The sequence below is a fragment of the Ailuropoda melanoleuca genome, chromosome 6, assembly GCF_002007445.2.
Source record: "Ailuropoda melanoleuca isolate Jingjing chromosome 6, ASM200744v2, whole genome shotgun sequence".
Classification (NCBI taxonomy): Eukaryota; Metazoa; Chordata; class Mammalia; order Carnivora; family Ursidae; genus Ailuropoda; species Ailuropoda melanoleuca.
Genome location: NC_048223.1, coordinates 7,074,248 through 7,089,801, shown reverse-complemented (window position 1 = coordinate 7,089,801; position 15,554 = coordinate 7,074,248).

Genomic DNA, 15,554 nt, shown 5'->3' with positions numbered 1-15,554 from the left:
GGGAGAGGAAGAAGCAGGCTCATAGCAGAGGAGCCTGATGTGGGGCTCGATCCCATAACGCCGGGATCACGCCCTGAGCCGAAGGCAGACGCTTAACCGCTGTGCCACCCAGGTGCCCCAAGCCACCTCCTTTTTTTAACCCTTATTTTATGAGCCCAGCCTAATTTGTTTGGACTCCTGCCTCAGTTTCCAGATCTGTATTCACTCCTGACTATGTCCAGAGCCCTAGCCTAAGCACCACTGTGGACAGAGGTAATGTACCATGAAGTTAATGAAACTTACGCTTCCTGTTCCTCACTTGCTTGGGTCCCTGCCAAGATTCTGAGAAGAGCCCTAGCAAACTTTCCAGAGTCCCATGCTTTACAGCATTTGCAAAAGTCAATTATTTTTGTATTTTTTTCTTTAAGTAGGTCCCCCAAATTATACAGGCTTCGGCTTCCACAAAACCATAGTTGTTCTGACCCTTGTATCATCCTCGGAAATTCCCTATTTCTCAATGCCTGGACTCACTCTTCTGGACCCCCATGTGGTAGTCCAGAATGCTGCCATGCACCCTCTCTAAGTACCACAACCCTGACTCACTGATCTGAACCTCCTGAATCTGACGGCTGAGATCGAGTCTGTCCTGCCTACAGAGTCTGAGTGGTTATGGTGGTAAGCGCTGGCATCCGTTGTTGCGTCCACATTAATCAAAGCCTACGCATACCTCACCAGTGTTGGTTGAGGTCCTTGCCTGCCTTGCTGTTAAAGCCCATTCACACCCTGAAGCAGCCAAACCAGAAGGAATGCAAACCAAGAACTTCAAATTCTTGGGCCTGATGCCCATCAGATCTGAAAATAAAAGACTTTGGACCCCACCAAAATCAAGGGGAGAATCAGAAATTGAAAGGAAGACTAGCTACCTAAAACAACCCAGACTAGAGGAAGTTGCTTCAGAACCCAAACAAACAGACAAAACCTTAGTTACCTGCTTCCTTGCAAACAAAGCATAAAGGAAAATATGAATTTTCTATCTGTCAGACAGAAAGGAGTCACGTGAGTTACTGTTCTGCCAATCACTGCACTTGTTCTTATATGTATAGTCTTATATGTTCTCTCACTTAATTATCTCCAGAACCCACTAAGGGTCACCATGAGGTTGCACAGTCTCATGAAAGCAGGATTCCCCCCCCCATATAGCTGATTCTTCAGTGCACCTGAAATACCAGCTATTTCTAGAGGTTGGCAATGAGAACTTATCCTCCACCTGATACATCTGTACAAACCCCACAGCATTGTTGCCATGTTGTATGGAGGCCTTCAGAGAGGGAACTGAATAGGTCCACGATCTGGCTAACCCCAGTGGTCTCTTTTCATGGCTGAGCTGCTGGGAGTCTCAGAAAGGGTTACGAGCTGGGACACCTGGGTGGCTCAGTTGGTTAAGGGTCTGCCCTCAGCTCTGTCATGACCCCAGGATCCTGGGATCAAGTCCTGCATCAGGCTCCTTTCTCAGCAGGGAGTCTGTTTCTCCCTCTGCCTGCTGCTCCCTCTGCTTGTGCACAGACACACTCTCTCTCTGATGAATAAACAAAATCTTAGGAAGGAAGGAAAGGAAAGAAAGAGAAAAGAGGGAGAGAAAGAAAGAAAAAGAAAGAAAGAAAAAGAGAAAGAAGGAAGGAAGGAAGGAAGGAAGGAAGGAAGGAAGGAAGGAAGGAAGGAAGGAAGGAAGAAAGGGTTATCATCTGATCTAACGGAAACCATAGTCANATAGCCCCCCCTGCCATACCTGCCCAGGTATCTGCCTATCTCCCTGTCCTTAAGAGGCATCCCATGTCAGAAACATGAGCAGACCCTTCCTCCATCTTTTAGGTTCTCCACACCTGAAGTGTATTAAGTGGCAGGAAATCTTTTCGTTCATTTACCTATCTGTGTATGTTGTGGGAAGGGAAGGAGCCATATAACGCGCAGGTTTGTGAACATGACTTTTATATTTATAACCACCCAGAGGCTAGAAAGTTCTAAAGAGAGGGCTTTGCTTAACANTTTTATTTTTTTTTTAAGCTTCTATTTATTTATTTGAGAGAGAGCACGAGAGAAAGCAGAGAGCACAAGGTGGGGGTGGGGGGAGGGGGGAAGGGGCGAAGGGAGAGGAAAAAGGAGACTCCCTGTTGAGCAGGGAGCCCGATGTGGGGCTCCATCCCAGGACCCTGAGATCATGACCTGAGCTGAAGGCAGACGCTTAACCATCTGAGCCACCCAGGTGCCCCTCAATCATCCTGTTTCAGTCATGGTCAGAAGTCTTTTATTAACTATGGACATTATCGAATCTCAAGTGAATGAGTTCTGTGAGTTAAGATCCGAAACCACATTAGAGAATGACTAAAAGCTTTTTTACATTCATAGATATAAATAAAACTTTGTTTCTCGAGGAAAAATTTAGAATTTTCATATAAGGCAATGAAAAATCCAAAGTAAAGAATGGTACTACAGAAGAAAGTGTGGGAAATAAACCATTACTACTCAGTTTTCAATAATAAAGATTTCTATCTTTGCCTTTTGGCTAAGAGGCCAAAATAAAGAAGGAAACTTCTTTTCACATATTACTTAGCCACTTTGTCATCATTTTCTTCCCTAATACCATAGAATTCTCTCTTTTTTTAAAAGCCAGATTTATTGAGCTGTACAGTTCTATGAATTTTGATGTATATGTCTATGTAACCACCACCACCGAGATAGAAAATATTTCCATCACTCCCGAAAGTCCCTTTTGCACGCAGTACTCTGAATCCTTTACCATGAGCATAAGGTGCTATCATCTGAAAACATAACTCAGAATTCTTTTTTTTTATTTTTAAGATTTTATTTATTTATGTGACAGAGAAACAGCCAGCGAGAGAGGGAACACAGCAGGGGAGCGGGAGAGGAAGAAGGAGGCTCCCAGCGGAGGAGCCCGACGTGGGACTCGATCCCGGAATGCCAGGATCACGCCCTGAGCCGAAGGCAGATGCTCAACGACTGCGCCACCCAGGTGCCCCATAACTCAGAATTCTTGAATTTAGCAGATGGATTTCAGTCACTTCAGATATAACCCATCTCAAGAAGAAATTACAGGTTCCCAACTGAGTTTAAATGAACCCAATCCTATGTCGCATAGGCAAGCTGTGTTGACCTAGGGGTTTTCACAAAATGACATATGTAAAGCTAAGCATAATAACTTACAGTTCTTGGTTCATTTATATGACTTGAGTAAATCCAAGCTACTTGATATGATTGTTAACAACGAGGACACTTTAGTAGGCATGTTTACATTTTATTCCATCAAGGAAGGAAAACCCTGCTTTGGAATATAGTTACTACAGCCTAGAGGGTATTAAGCTAAGTGAAATAAGTCAGACAGAGAAAGACAAATACCATATGATTTCACTTCTATGTGGAATCTAAAAAACAAAGCAAAGAGATAAGCAAATAAAAAGCAGAATCAGAACTACAAATACAGAGAACAAACTGCTGTTTGCGGGCGGGAGGGAAGTCGTAGAAGATGCGCAGAATGGGTGAAGGGGGGTGGGAGGTACAGGCTTCCGGTTATGGAGTGAGTAAATCACGGGGATACAAGGTACAGCAGAGGGAATATAGTCGATGATACTATAACAACACAGCATGATGACAGATGGTAGCTATACTTGCAGTGAGCTTAGCAGAACGTATGGAGTTGTTGAATCACTATGCTGTACACCTGAAACTAATGTAAGATCGTGTGTCAACCATAAAGGAAAAGGAAAGAAGGAAGGAAGGAAGGAAGGAAGGAAGGAAGGAAGGAGGGGGGCAAACCTCTCAGGTCCCCTCCTTCATTGGGAGCTCTGTACTATAGAAAAGAAAGAAAAGAAATACAGCTAGTGACTACAAGCTATATTTCACAAATTGGAGCCCTGGAATGTTATGTGTTAGTACTGTTAAGTAGATGAAACTTAAAATCTAATTCAGAACGCACTGGAAAGACAGTAGATAAGGAACCATAAAAAATAAACACTAGATTTTAAATTAACTGAAAAAAATACAGTCAAGTCTCATTATTGTTATGTCCTGTAAAGCAAGTTGTGACACTGAGTTAGCAAACACTGAACTATTTCTCCTAGAGACAATACAGAGTTGGGTTTCTGCAGCCTCTGGTCACGTTTCTGTCAATGGATCAATACATAACCTTGTTTTGTGTGTGATTCTCTTTAAAGACACCCTACTTCCTATATATATTGTTGATTTATTAGCATTGAATTTACAACCAAAGCACTGTAATTTATGCCTAAATGAAGCTTGTCTAACACATGTATTCTCTCTGTAGGGCACATGACAGCCTTATGCTCAGGAGCATTTCAGCACACACAAGCCATTTTAAACACAAAATCACCCATAAAAAGCACAAATGTGAAAAGGGTGGCACTGAATAGTAAAAAGAACATCTGTTTACAACAAAAGGGCTGAAACAACATGGCAGAATGTCGTCTCACTGGAGTTGAGGTGGGAATGTGCCCATCTCTCTGTCGCTGTCCCCGTCTTGCTCTTTGAGGTCTCTCTGTATATGAGTTTAACAACATGCTTATCAATCCACTTATAACCAGATTCTTATTCTAATTAAGCTCAGCATTGCTTTTCATAGCTCAATTTCCGTCTTTCTAGGTCAATTTCTTTTTCTTAGATTCTAGCAGTAAGGAGTTCTTTCAGTAAGGATCTTTAAGTAGTAGTCTTCCTGAGTTTTTGAATATCTGAAAATCGTATATTCTCACTCTCAAGAGATAGTTCAGCTTGGCAAAGAACACTTGTTGGGCAGTTCTTTTCCTTCTGCACTTATTGTTGCATTGGCTTCTAGCATTGTCATTTTGAATGAGAAGTCTGCGGCTAGTCTGATTCTCAGTCTTATGGGAGTCCTCTATCTTTTCTCTCTGGTGGGTCTAATGTTTTCTATTCAGATTCCATGTTCTGATCTTCCCAGGGGTAGCCTTGTCTTTTATTTATTCTGTGTCTTTCTTTTTTTCCTCCATTGCTCATTTGTTCTGTTTCTTAAATTCCACATGTAAGTGAAATCTTGTGGTATTCATCTTTCTCTAGATGACCTGTCTCACTTAGCATAACACTCTCTAGTAACACTAGCTGCATCCATGTTGAGCAGGGAGCCCGATGCGGGACTTGATCCCAGGACCCTGCGGTCAGGACCTGAGCCAAAGGCAGACACTTAACCGACTGAGTCACCCAGGCGTCCTGTATTTTTAGCTTTTTGAGGAACCTCCATATTGTGTTCCACAGCAGCTGCACCAGTTTGCATTCCCACCGACAGTGCAAGAGGGTTCCTTTTTCTCCACATCCTTGCCAACACTTGTTGTTCCTTGTATTGTTGATTTTAGTTTTTGATTGGGGACATCCTGCTGTGACCTTTCAGACTAGGACCTGGGTCTTCCAATTTTGGAAAATGGACTGCTATGTACACATTACCTGTTCCCCTTCTCTCTGTTCTCTTCTTAGGGAACTCTTACTAGATATTTGATTTGAAAACAATAATTTTGACACAATTTCAGACTTACAGAAAAGTTGCAGGTAGCACAAAGAACCCCTGGTACATGGGATCCTACCCAGATTTACCAAACATTAATATTTTACCACATTTAGTTTATCTTTTTCTATTTATCTATTTACCCATATTTTTTTCTAAACCATTTGAAAGTAAGTTGCAGGCATGATGCCTATTTGCTTCTAAATGCCTGAGTGAGAATTTTCTGAAAAAAAGTGTTCTTTTACATAATCATCATGCGCAATGCTATTAGCTAATCTAGAGATCTTATTCACATTTCACCAATTGTCACAATAGTGTCCCTTACAGAAAAAGAAAATCCCAGATCATGTGTTGCGATCAGTCGTCATGTTTTTTTTAGTCTCCTTTTGTTTGGGACCATTGCTCAATCTTTCTTTGTCTTTAGTGACATTGACCCATTTGAAGAGTATAGATCAGTTATTTTGTAGATTGCCCTTTGTCCTTCCTTTTGAGTTCATCTGATGTTTCCTCATGATTAGATTCAGGTTATATACTTTGGGTCAGAGGACACCAAAGTAATGTTGTGCTATTCTCAGCAGGGCTGGGACTAGAGTAAGCCGGGGGTGGGTAGGTATTCTGAGTGTGCAGAATTTAAGGGGTAGTTTGTTCTCAGCTTCCTGCAAGTACAGGATCAGCCCTAGGTGCCTGTTTCTCAATGTATTCGATTAGGAGACACATGGTATTGTTGGTTCCATGTGATGTCTAGTGGGTGCAATGTTAAGGTGAAGCCAGTAGATTTCCTCATTGTGCAGTTACTATTACTTTTTTTGTGATTAAGAAATGTCCTATGGTGAGATACTTTGAGATTATGTAAATATCTTATGATTCTTCAAACTTTTGCCCAATAATTTTAGCATCCATTGATGACTCTTGCCTTAATTATTAAGGCGGTTGCCAAATGTTTGGGGTTTTTTTATTCCATCATTCTACACTTATTAGTTGCCTTTCTATGGTAAGGAAAATTTTCTCTTCTTCCCATTTGTTTATATAAAAGTAGACTTATGGATTCTTATTTTAACCAGATTCTTATTCTAATTATTTTGAGGGTTGAATTGTCCCAGATTTGGCCATTGGGAGCCTCTTCAAGCTAGCTGTTCTGTCCTTCCCATGGGGCCCTATTATGTGTGCACTTCCTTACTTTCCTGGCCCAGCAAAGTGTCCCAGGATCATCTTATACTTCCTGTACCCCAGTTCTGAAATCAGCCATTTCCCCAAGATGTTCTGGTTCCTTTAGGTGGAGAAAAACATTAAAAAAACAAAATCTGGGGTGCCTGGGTGGCTCAGTTGATTAAGCCTTCTACTCTTGAGTTCCGATTCAGGTCATGATCTCAGGGTTATGAGAATGAGCCTCATGTCGGGCTCCACCCTGGGCGTGGAACCTGCTTAAGATTCTCTCTCCCTCTGCCCCTCCCCCCGCATCTCCCTCTGTAAATGAAACAAAACTAAACAAACCCCACCAAATTCTGTGTGCTAGATAAGCTAACTGCTACTGGAGTATCACTGCTTCTGGGTCCAAACTTAGTTGATAAAGCAGCAACAGGGTTTGAGAGGAGTGATTCTCAATTTTGAAACAAGTTCTACTGTGGGTAAAATGTTATCAAATGAGATAACAATGCTACAGAAAAATTGTGAAAGGAAGATTCAATCAATGTGGCCAATTTCATTGTCGTCTTGATGAGGTCACAGAATACAGGTGAGGTTCAGTGGGGTGGAGTCCGGAGCTGACGACCAAGAAAGAATTCTTGAGGCGTCTTTGGTGCAAAATTGGTGGTTTATTAAAGCACGGGGACAGGACCCGTGGGCAGAGAGAGCTGCTGCCCCGGGTTGTGAGGGGTGGCTGATTATATACTATGGGGTTGGGGGAAGGTAGGGAAAAAGGGAGGTTGAGAAAGTACTTTCATATGTTAAAGAAGACTCACAAGATACCAGAAGCCTTGCCATTGTCAAGTTAAGGTTGTTTACCGCTCTAGTAAGGCATTAACCTGAAGATAGTTGGGCACTTCCTGGAGGCTGCAGATTATAAGGACGTTTAATTGTATCTACATTCCCTTCCGGAAGCTAGGTTATTGATAGAAATGCTTCGTTCTTGAAACTGCTAAGACATTTGTAAACTGGGATTGTGGTATCTATAGGTTAACTATTTCTTTGTCCTTTAGGGCAGCCAGCAGTGCCTGAGGAATGTCACATACATCCCATGGGGGGGGCGGGGCGGGTGGTGTTGGAGGGTGTCAGTTCCTGCTTTGTCCTCAGCTTGCCTTCTGTTCCCTCATCAGTCTTACTCTAAGAATTGCCACAGCCCCCCCCAACCCTCACCCTGATCAGTGAGCAGCCATCAACATTGAGGCAAGACCCTCCACCCACAAAAAGATTATGACTCACTGAAAGCTCTGATAATGATTAGCATTTTTTAAACAATAGAGTGCTTTTTAAAATAATGGTCTGAACATTGTTTGACCCATAATAATATTGCGCACCTAACAGACTCCAGGATAGTGTAAGCATAATTTGTATATGCACTGGGAAAGCAAAACATTTATTTGACTTGCTTTATTGTGATATTCAATGTATTGCGGTGGTCTGGAACCAAACTTGGCGTATCTCTGAGGAATGGGGGCATTTTAAACATAGTTGTTTAAAGTCTCTTTCACATTGCTCTATTAGCTCTGCATCTCAGGGCTCGAGTGCTCCCAGGTGCTATCTCGTGCCTTTTCTTCTGTGTTTTGTTACCTCTTAAACTGCCAATTGACATTTGGCGAGGTTCTCTTCAGTGGAAACTCCTTATGCTGTGGGTCAGGGAAGTACTCCTCTAAAGCAGTTTCAAGTTTGCCTCCGCCAGGCCCTAAAAATTTCATCAGCTTCAGGTGAGTTTCTCTGCTAATTTCTCCAGCTAGAGTTCCCACCAAACAGGAGTATTGGAAATGCAGCCCGGGCACTTGCTGGTGGGAGGCACAGCGTCAAAGCAGCAGGGACCACCAGAGCTCAAGGTCAGCTTGCCACACGTCCAGGTATTCAGCCCCTGCGGAGAAAGAGCCACAAGGATTCAGGCGCAGAAGCAGTAGGAGCTTCACGTTCTTGGTTCTTCTTGCCCCCGAGGCCCAGGCGGACGCTGTGCACGCAGTGAGTCGGCGTCCCAACTGAGAAGCCCTGAGCTTAGGAACACCCGCACTGTTTTAAAGGGGCTGCTGGCAGACGTGCCCAAACTTTGCCCCTGAGGTCAGCATTATCTTTAATATCTTCATCGGGAAATAAATCTGCCCTCTGATCCGGAGGGAGACTTATTTAGCACTGTCTCCAGTTGCCAGGGCTATCTGCTGTACAAGCGTCCTTGAAATCTACAATGTAGCTAAAAGTTGTCACAGACATGTAGAAATGCCATGGACGATTACCTCCCAACACACAGGTCCCAGCTTCACTCATCAGTGACTTTTCCGACTCGGAGTAGCAACTCCCCACTCTAACCTTAAGTACGCTGAGATTGCTTTTCTTGGTTTCAGGCATGACCATACATAAACTAATTCTTGGTTGCTGGTGTTGAGTATTAGCCAGAATTTCTATTGACTTGACTGGGAGTGGGAGTGGACAGAGCTTCTTTATCAACTCAGTGTGTCCTCCTTACCAATGTCAGTTATTAAGTGTCTATTTCCTTGCTTAAGCTGTTCCGAGTATAAATCCCAACCAAACCTGTCCCTGTTGGCCAGTGTCTACTTAATATCACCAATGTTGGACTCCTGCCTCAAGTGTCTAACCTGAATCTAATATAACAGAAAACATAACATGATAGGAAACAGCAGGACAAATCCGGACTAAAAGATACTCTGCTTAACAACTGGCCTGGACCTTAGAAATATTAATGTTGTGAGAGATAGGAAAAGAAAAAAGCTGTGAATTTAATTGAGATTAAGGTAAATTAAAGCAATAACTAAATTCAGTGCGTAATCCTAATTGGATCTTAGATTGGACAAAAAAAAGCAGTTATAATATTCGGGGAATTTGAATATGACCTGTATATTAGCTATAGAAGCGTATCCATAGGTTAATTCCTTATTGCAGTAATTCGTGTTTTTGTAGGAGAATGCCCTTGCTCCCAAGAAATACATGTATAAGAATTTTGAGGTAAAGGGGGCGCCTGGGTGGTGCAGTCGTTAAGCGTCTGCCTTCGGCTCAGGGCGTGATCCTGGAGTTCTGGGATCGAGCCCCACATCAGGCTCTCTGCTGGGAGCCTGCTTCTTCCTCTCCCACTCCCCCTGCTTGTGTCCCCTCTCTCGGTGGCTGACTCTGTCTGTCAAATAAATAAAATCTTAAAAAAAAAAAAAGAACTTTGAGGTAAAGGATCAGAAAGGGAGAAAGAATAAAATGGCAAAAATGTCAACAACTGGTAAACCTGGATGATGGGTGTGTGGATGTTCATTCTACAAGCCTTGCAACTTTCCTGTAGGTTTGAAAGTCTTTAAAATGAGGAGTTGGGGGGAAACGCTCAACACACTTGTACCTTCATTATGAAGCCCTTCTTGATAGATTTGAATACTCTCTTTGCTGTATATACCACACGGCCCTACAGACACATCTATCGACGCCTCTATCCCGTTAATCTTAAGCACCCACTCCTTTCCCTGGATAGAGACCCTCCTGAGGGCAGGGACTCCATTTATTTCATCTTTGCAGTATGACCACCAACTATATAGCAGGGATGAAATAAATGCTTGTTGAATAGACCGAAGAAGGAAGCAACAATTTCGGAGTTTTGCTAAACCCTTCTGGAAACCTTTCCCGTTTTCAGACCTAGACAGCAAGCTCCCAGAGTTGACTTCCTACTGTGAGCTGCTACTGGGACTGACATTTTTATAACACAACACTTTGGTTCCTCAAACAACCTAAATATGTCACTGTGAACTTTCTCACCCAGATCAATTACCAAAATGCTAAATGAAACAAGGGTTCATTCTGATTCCTGAGATCAAAATCTTCACTATGAGAGAAGTATGTTTATTCTGGCCCTGCTTCTTATCTCTTAGTTCCCCAGATAAATTTTCCTTTTTTTTTTTTTAAAGATTTTATTTATTTATTTGACAGAGAGAGGCAGCCAGCGAGAGAAGGAACACAAGCAGGGGGAGCGGGAGAGGAAGAAGCAGGCTCCCAGGGTCTGGGATCACTCCCTGGGCCAAAGGCAGACACTTAACTACTGAGCCACCCAGGTGCCCCAAATTTTCCTTTTTTAAAAAGAGATTTTGGTGTAAAACCTAGTCACACTCACTTTCTTGAGAGCTTGTTTGGAGGTTCTAGCAGGGGAGCGCAGTTACTCGTATACCCTTGACCGAAGAACGGTCCTCCTCTATCGGGGAAGGTCGTCCTCTTCCACCGAGCGCGCAGCTTCGGGAGGGACGCACATGGAGTGGTGAGGGAGGAAGGGGACACCCGCCTAGCCAGCCAGATCAGCCGAATCAACCCTGGCGATCAATGGGGTGACAGATGTCGCAGCCAGATCGCCCTCACATCCCACACTCACTTTCTTAGACTGATAAATTTTATCCTTGTTCCTATGTTTTCTGTCTACTTATTTAGCACTTGGAAAAGCTTAGTCAGGTTCTTTGGGCTGTTTTTCCATTTAGAGAAACTGCGTGGTTTCTAACTGGGTTGAATTCAAATAGTACTTATTAAGAGTTAGTTTTCGTTTGTTCCTTGATTAGTGAGTGTTTACAATGTGGTATATATATGAAAGGTAAAATCCCTCAATTGGTCATGTTGGCTATGATTTTTCTGGTTATGATACAAATTTGCCTAATGTAGGCAAAATAAAATAAAATAAAATACAATAAAATAAATAAAACCTGTCTAGAACTACAATGACCAAGGGAGGCTTCTTTTTAATTTTTAGTAGTATTAAAATTTAGTTTTCTTACTATGGCTTGACAAACTTTTGCCCACAATTAAAATATTATTTTGGAGGGTTAATGAAACTTATCATTTTCCCATTGTATTTAACATCTCTGGTTACAAGAACAGTGTTTTTGCACCTTTTCTGATAATAGGATTTTACGGCTTGAGTTTCAGTTTAATTTAATGCCACCTAATCAGGATATCCAGTTCTTCTCTGAAAACTAGAATAGAGTCATCTGAAAAGTTGATCCTTTTACATAAACAGTGCATACATTTTGTTTAACCATGTGTTTAAAATGTCACCTGTGAGGGGTGCCTGGGTGGCTCAGTTGGTAGGCATCTGACTCTTGATTTCTGCTCAGGTCATGATCCCGGCGGAGGGTGGGGGTGGAATCAGGCCCCTGGTAGGGCTCTGTGCTCAGTGGGAGTCTGCTTGGGATCCTCTCTCTCCTCTCTCTGTCTAAAAATAAATAAATCTTCAAAAATGTCACCTGTGGGAATAAACAAACCTTAATCTCCTATTAAATTAAAATCACAAGGGGCACCTGGGTGTCTCAGTAGGTTAAGCATCTGACTCTTGGTTTTGGCTCAGGTCATGATCTCAGGGTCATGAGATGAGCCCTGGGTTGGTCTCTGGTCTCAGTGGGCTAGAGATCCCTGCACCCACCCCTACCCTCCCTCCCCCCTCATGCTCTCTCTCTCTCTCTCTGTCTCTTTCTCTAAAGTAAAAACATAAATCTTTAAAAAAAATAAATTAAAATCACAAATATTAAAGATAAGAGGAAATTATTTAGAAAAAGAAGGTTGCTTTCTGGAATTAAAATAGGCTTCATGCAGAAAGACACATGATCCATTTTAAGACTAGGCAAAAGACTTGAATAGACCTCAAAAGAAAAGACAAAGCAGATGAAAAGGTGCTCAGTCAGCGTCATTAAGTCATTAGGGAAATTCAAAGAAAACTGCATGGGTGGTCATAATTTTTAAAAAAATGGAAAACAAGTGTTGGTGAAGATACAGAGAAATTGGAAACTTCATGCATTGCTAGTAGACATGTAAGATGGGGCAGCCACTGTAAAAACAGTTTGGCAATTCTTCATTGAGTTAAATATCAGCCAGCAATGCCCCTCCTAAGTACATATTCTAAAGAACTGAAAACAAGTGTGCAAATAAAAACTTGTTCATGAATGTGTATGGCAGCACTCTTAGTAACAGCCGAAAGGTGGGAACAATCCAAACGTCCATTAAACAGATGAATGAATAAACAAAGTGTGGTATATCCATGCAGTGGAATAATACTCAGCCACAATAAGGAATGAAGAAGTACTGATTCGTGCAGCAACACGGGTGAAGCTTGAACACTATGCTAAGTGAAAGAAGTCTGATCCAGGAAGCTGCTGTAACATAACATTTCACAAGGACTGTCCTGAGCCAGTTTTGAAGTCATGGTTAAAATTTTCATTTCCCCTGCCCCTTTGTGGGTAGTTTGCTAAGAAGATTCCACCCTAACTACTTCCCTTTTGGGCTCTGACCCTCCTGGGTTTTGACACACACATTTGCAACTGCTGGATGTGCCCAGATACCTAACATCCAGGGGTGGCCTCTTCTTACTTGGACCCACAGAATTATTCAAAATACTCAATTCTCTTTCCATAATTTGGCTATTGTTAGTAATGCTGCTATAAACATTGGGGTGCATGTGCCCCCTTCAAATCAGTATGTTTGTGTCCTTTGGGTAAATACTTAGTAATGCAATTACTAGTCATAGGGTAGTCCTATTTTTAACTTTTTGAGGAACCTCCTTACTGTTTTCCAGAGTGGCTGCAGCACTTTGCATTCCTACCAGCAGTGTAAGAGGGTTCCCCTTTCTCCACATCCTAGCCAACATCTGTTGTTTCTTGTGTTGTAAATTTTAGTTATTCTGGCAGGTGTGAGGTGGTGTCTCATTGTGGTTTTGATTTGTATTTCCCTGATATGAGTGACGTTGAGCACCTTTTCATGTGTCTATTAGCCATCTGTACATCTTCTCTGGAAAAATGTCTGTTCATGTCTTCTTCCCATTTCCTTACTGGATTGTCTGGTTTTTGGGTGTTGAGTTTGATAAGTTCTTTACAGATTTTGGATACTAACCCTTTATCAGATATGTCATTTGCAAATATCTTCTCCCATTCTTTAGTTTAACTTTTAGTTTTATTGATTGTTTCCTTCACTGTGCAGGAGGTTTTATCTTGATGAAGTCCCAATAGTTCATTTTTGCTTTTGTTTCCTTTGCCTCCAGAGATGTATCTAGCAAGAAGTTGCTACAGCTTATGTCAAAGAGGTTGCTGCATTGACTGACGAATGGATAAGAAAATGTGATATATCTCTCTCTTTTATATATATATATATATATATATATATATATATATATATATATATATATATAATGGAATATTACTCAGCCATCAAAAAGAACGAAATCTTGCCATTTGCAACAATGTGGATGGAGCTAGAGTGTATTATGCTAAGCGAAACAAGTCAGTCAAAGAAAAATACCATATGATTTCACTCACATGTGGAATTTAAGAAACAAAACAGATGAATATAGGGGATGGAAAAAAAGAGGGAAGCAAACCATAAGACACTCATAACTACAGAAGACAAACTGAGGGTTTCTGGAGGGGAGGTGGATGGGGGATGGGCTAAATGGATGATGGGTATTAAGGAGGGCACTTGTTTGCTGAGCACTGGGTGTTGTACCCTGAAACCAATATTACACTATATGTTAACTAACTACAATGTAAATAGACGTTGATACAAAAAATACTCAATTCTCAGGGAGCCCACAAAACCTCCCTAATCTCACCCTGTTTGTCATACATAAACTGCCTCCTAGAGTTCCCACTTGTTATTACCTGTCCCCCGGCACAACTCCCTGTGTGGGCCTGTGAAGCAGCCTTCTCTCATTTGGAGCTATAAATAACAAAACGTTCTGCCTTTCATCTATCCAGAGTGTCCTTGTGTTCTGTCATCCAAGGTATCCAAGGTATCTGTCATTATACCTGACATCATATAATCATAAAACAACCAGATATTGGGGCGCCTGGGTGGCACAGCGGTTAAGCATCTGCCTTCGGCTCAGGGCGTGATCCCGGCGTTATGGGATCGAGCCCCACATCAGGCTCCTCTGCTGTGAGCCTGCTTCTTCCTCTCCCACTCCCCCTGCTTGTGTTCCCTCTCTCGCTGGCTGTCTCTATCTCTGTCGAATAAATAAATAAAATCTTAAAACAAAACAAAACAAAAAAACAACCAGATATTGTTATTCTACTTATGTGAAATATCCAGAATAAGAAAATCCATAGAAACAAAAATCAGACTTGTGGTTGCCAAGGGCTAGGAGGAAGGAGAATGAGAAGTGACAAGTGGGCGTTTCCATCTGGGGTGATAAGAATGTTCTGCAACTGGCCAGTAGTAGTGATAGTCACACAACATCATGAATGTACTTAGTACCACTGTATTATGCACTTTAAACTGCTAAGAAGGTAAATTTTGTTATGTGTACTTTACCACAGTAAAACACCACCACCACCACCAACAACAACAACAAAACTACAAGGCAAAAAATAAAATAAGACAGGATCTAAGAAAAGAGAGAGACTGCATATACATGCTGTAAAGTACCCTAATTTCCCGTGAGTGTAAGACAACAAAGTCTTGTCAACTCCTCTAAGTGTGGGTAACCTATTTTTTATAGAAATAGACTGACTTTGATTGTATCAAATGCATTTATCAAAAAATAAATAATACTTGACACTAACAGAATGGCTACCGTTAAAGACTACCAGGACAAATGGTGGATGTGTGGAGTGACTCAAATTCTCCTACGCTGATGGTGGAGTATAGGACAGTTCGGCCACTTGTAAAAAGTCTGACAGTTGCTTATGAAACTAAACATATGCATATCCTATGACCCACACATTCCATTCCTAGGTATTTACCCAAGATAAATGAAAACAAATGTCCACAGAAAGACTTGTGTAGGAACATCCAGAGCAGCATTATTCCTAAGAGCCCCAAACTGGAAACAGCTCAGCTGTTCATCAGTTGGAGAATAAGTCACACACTATGTCCTTCACACAATGGGCCA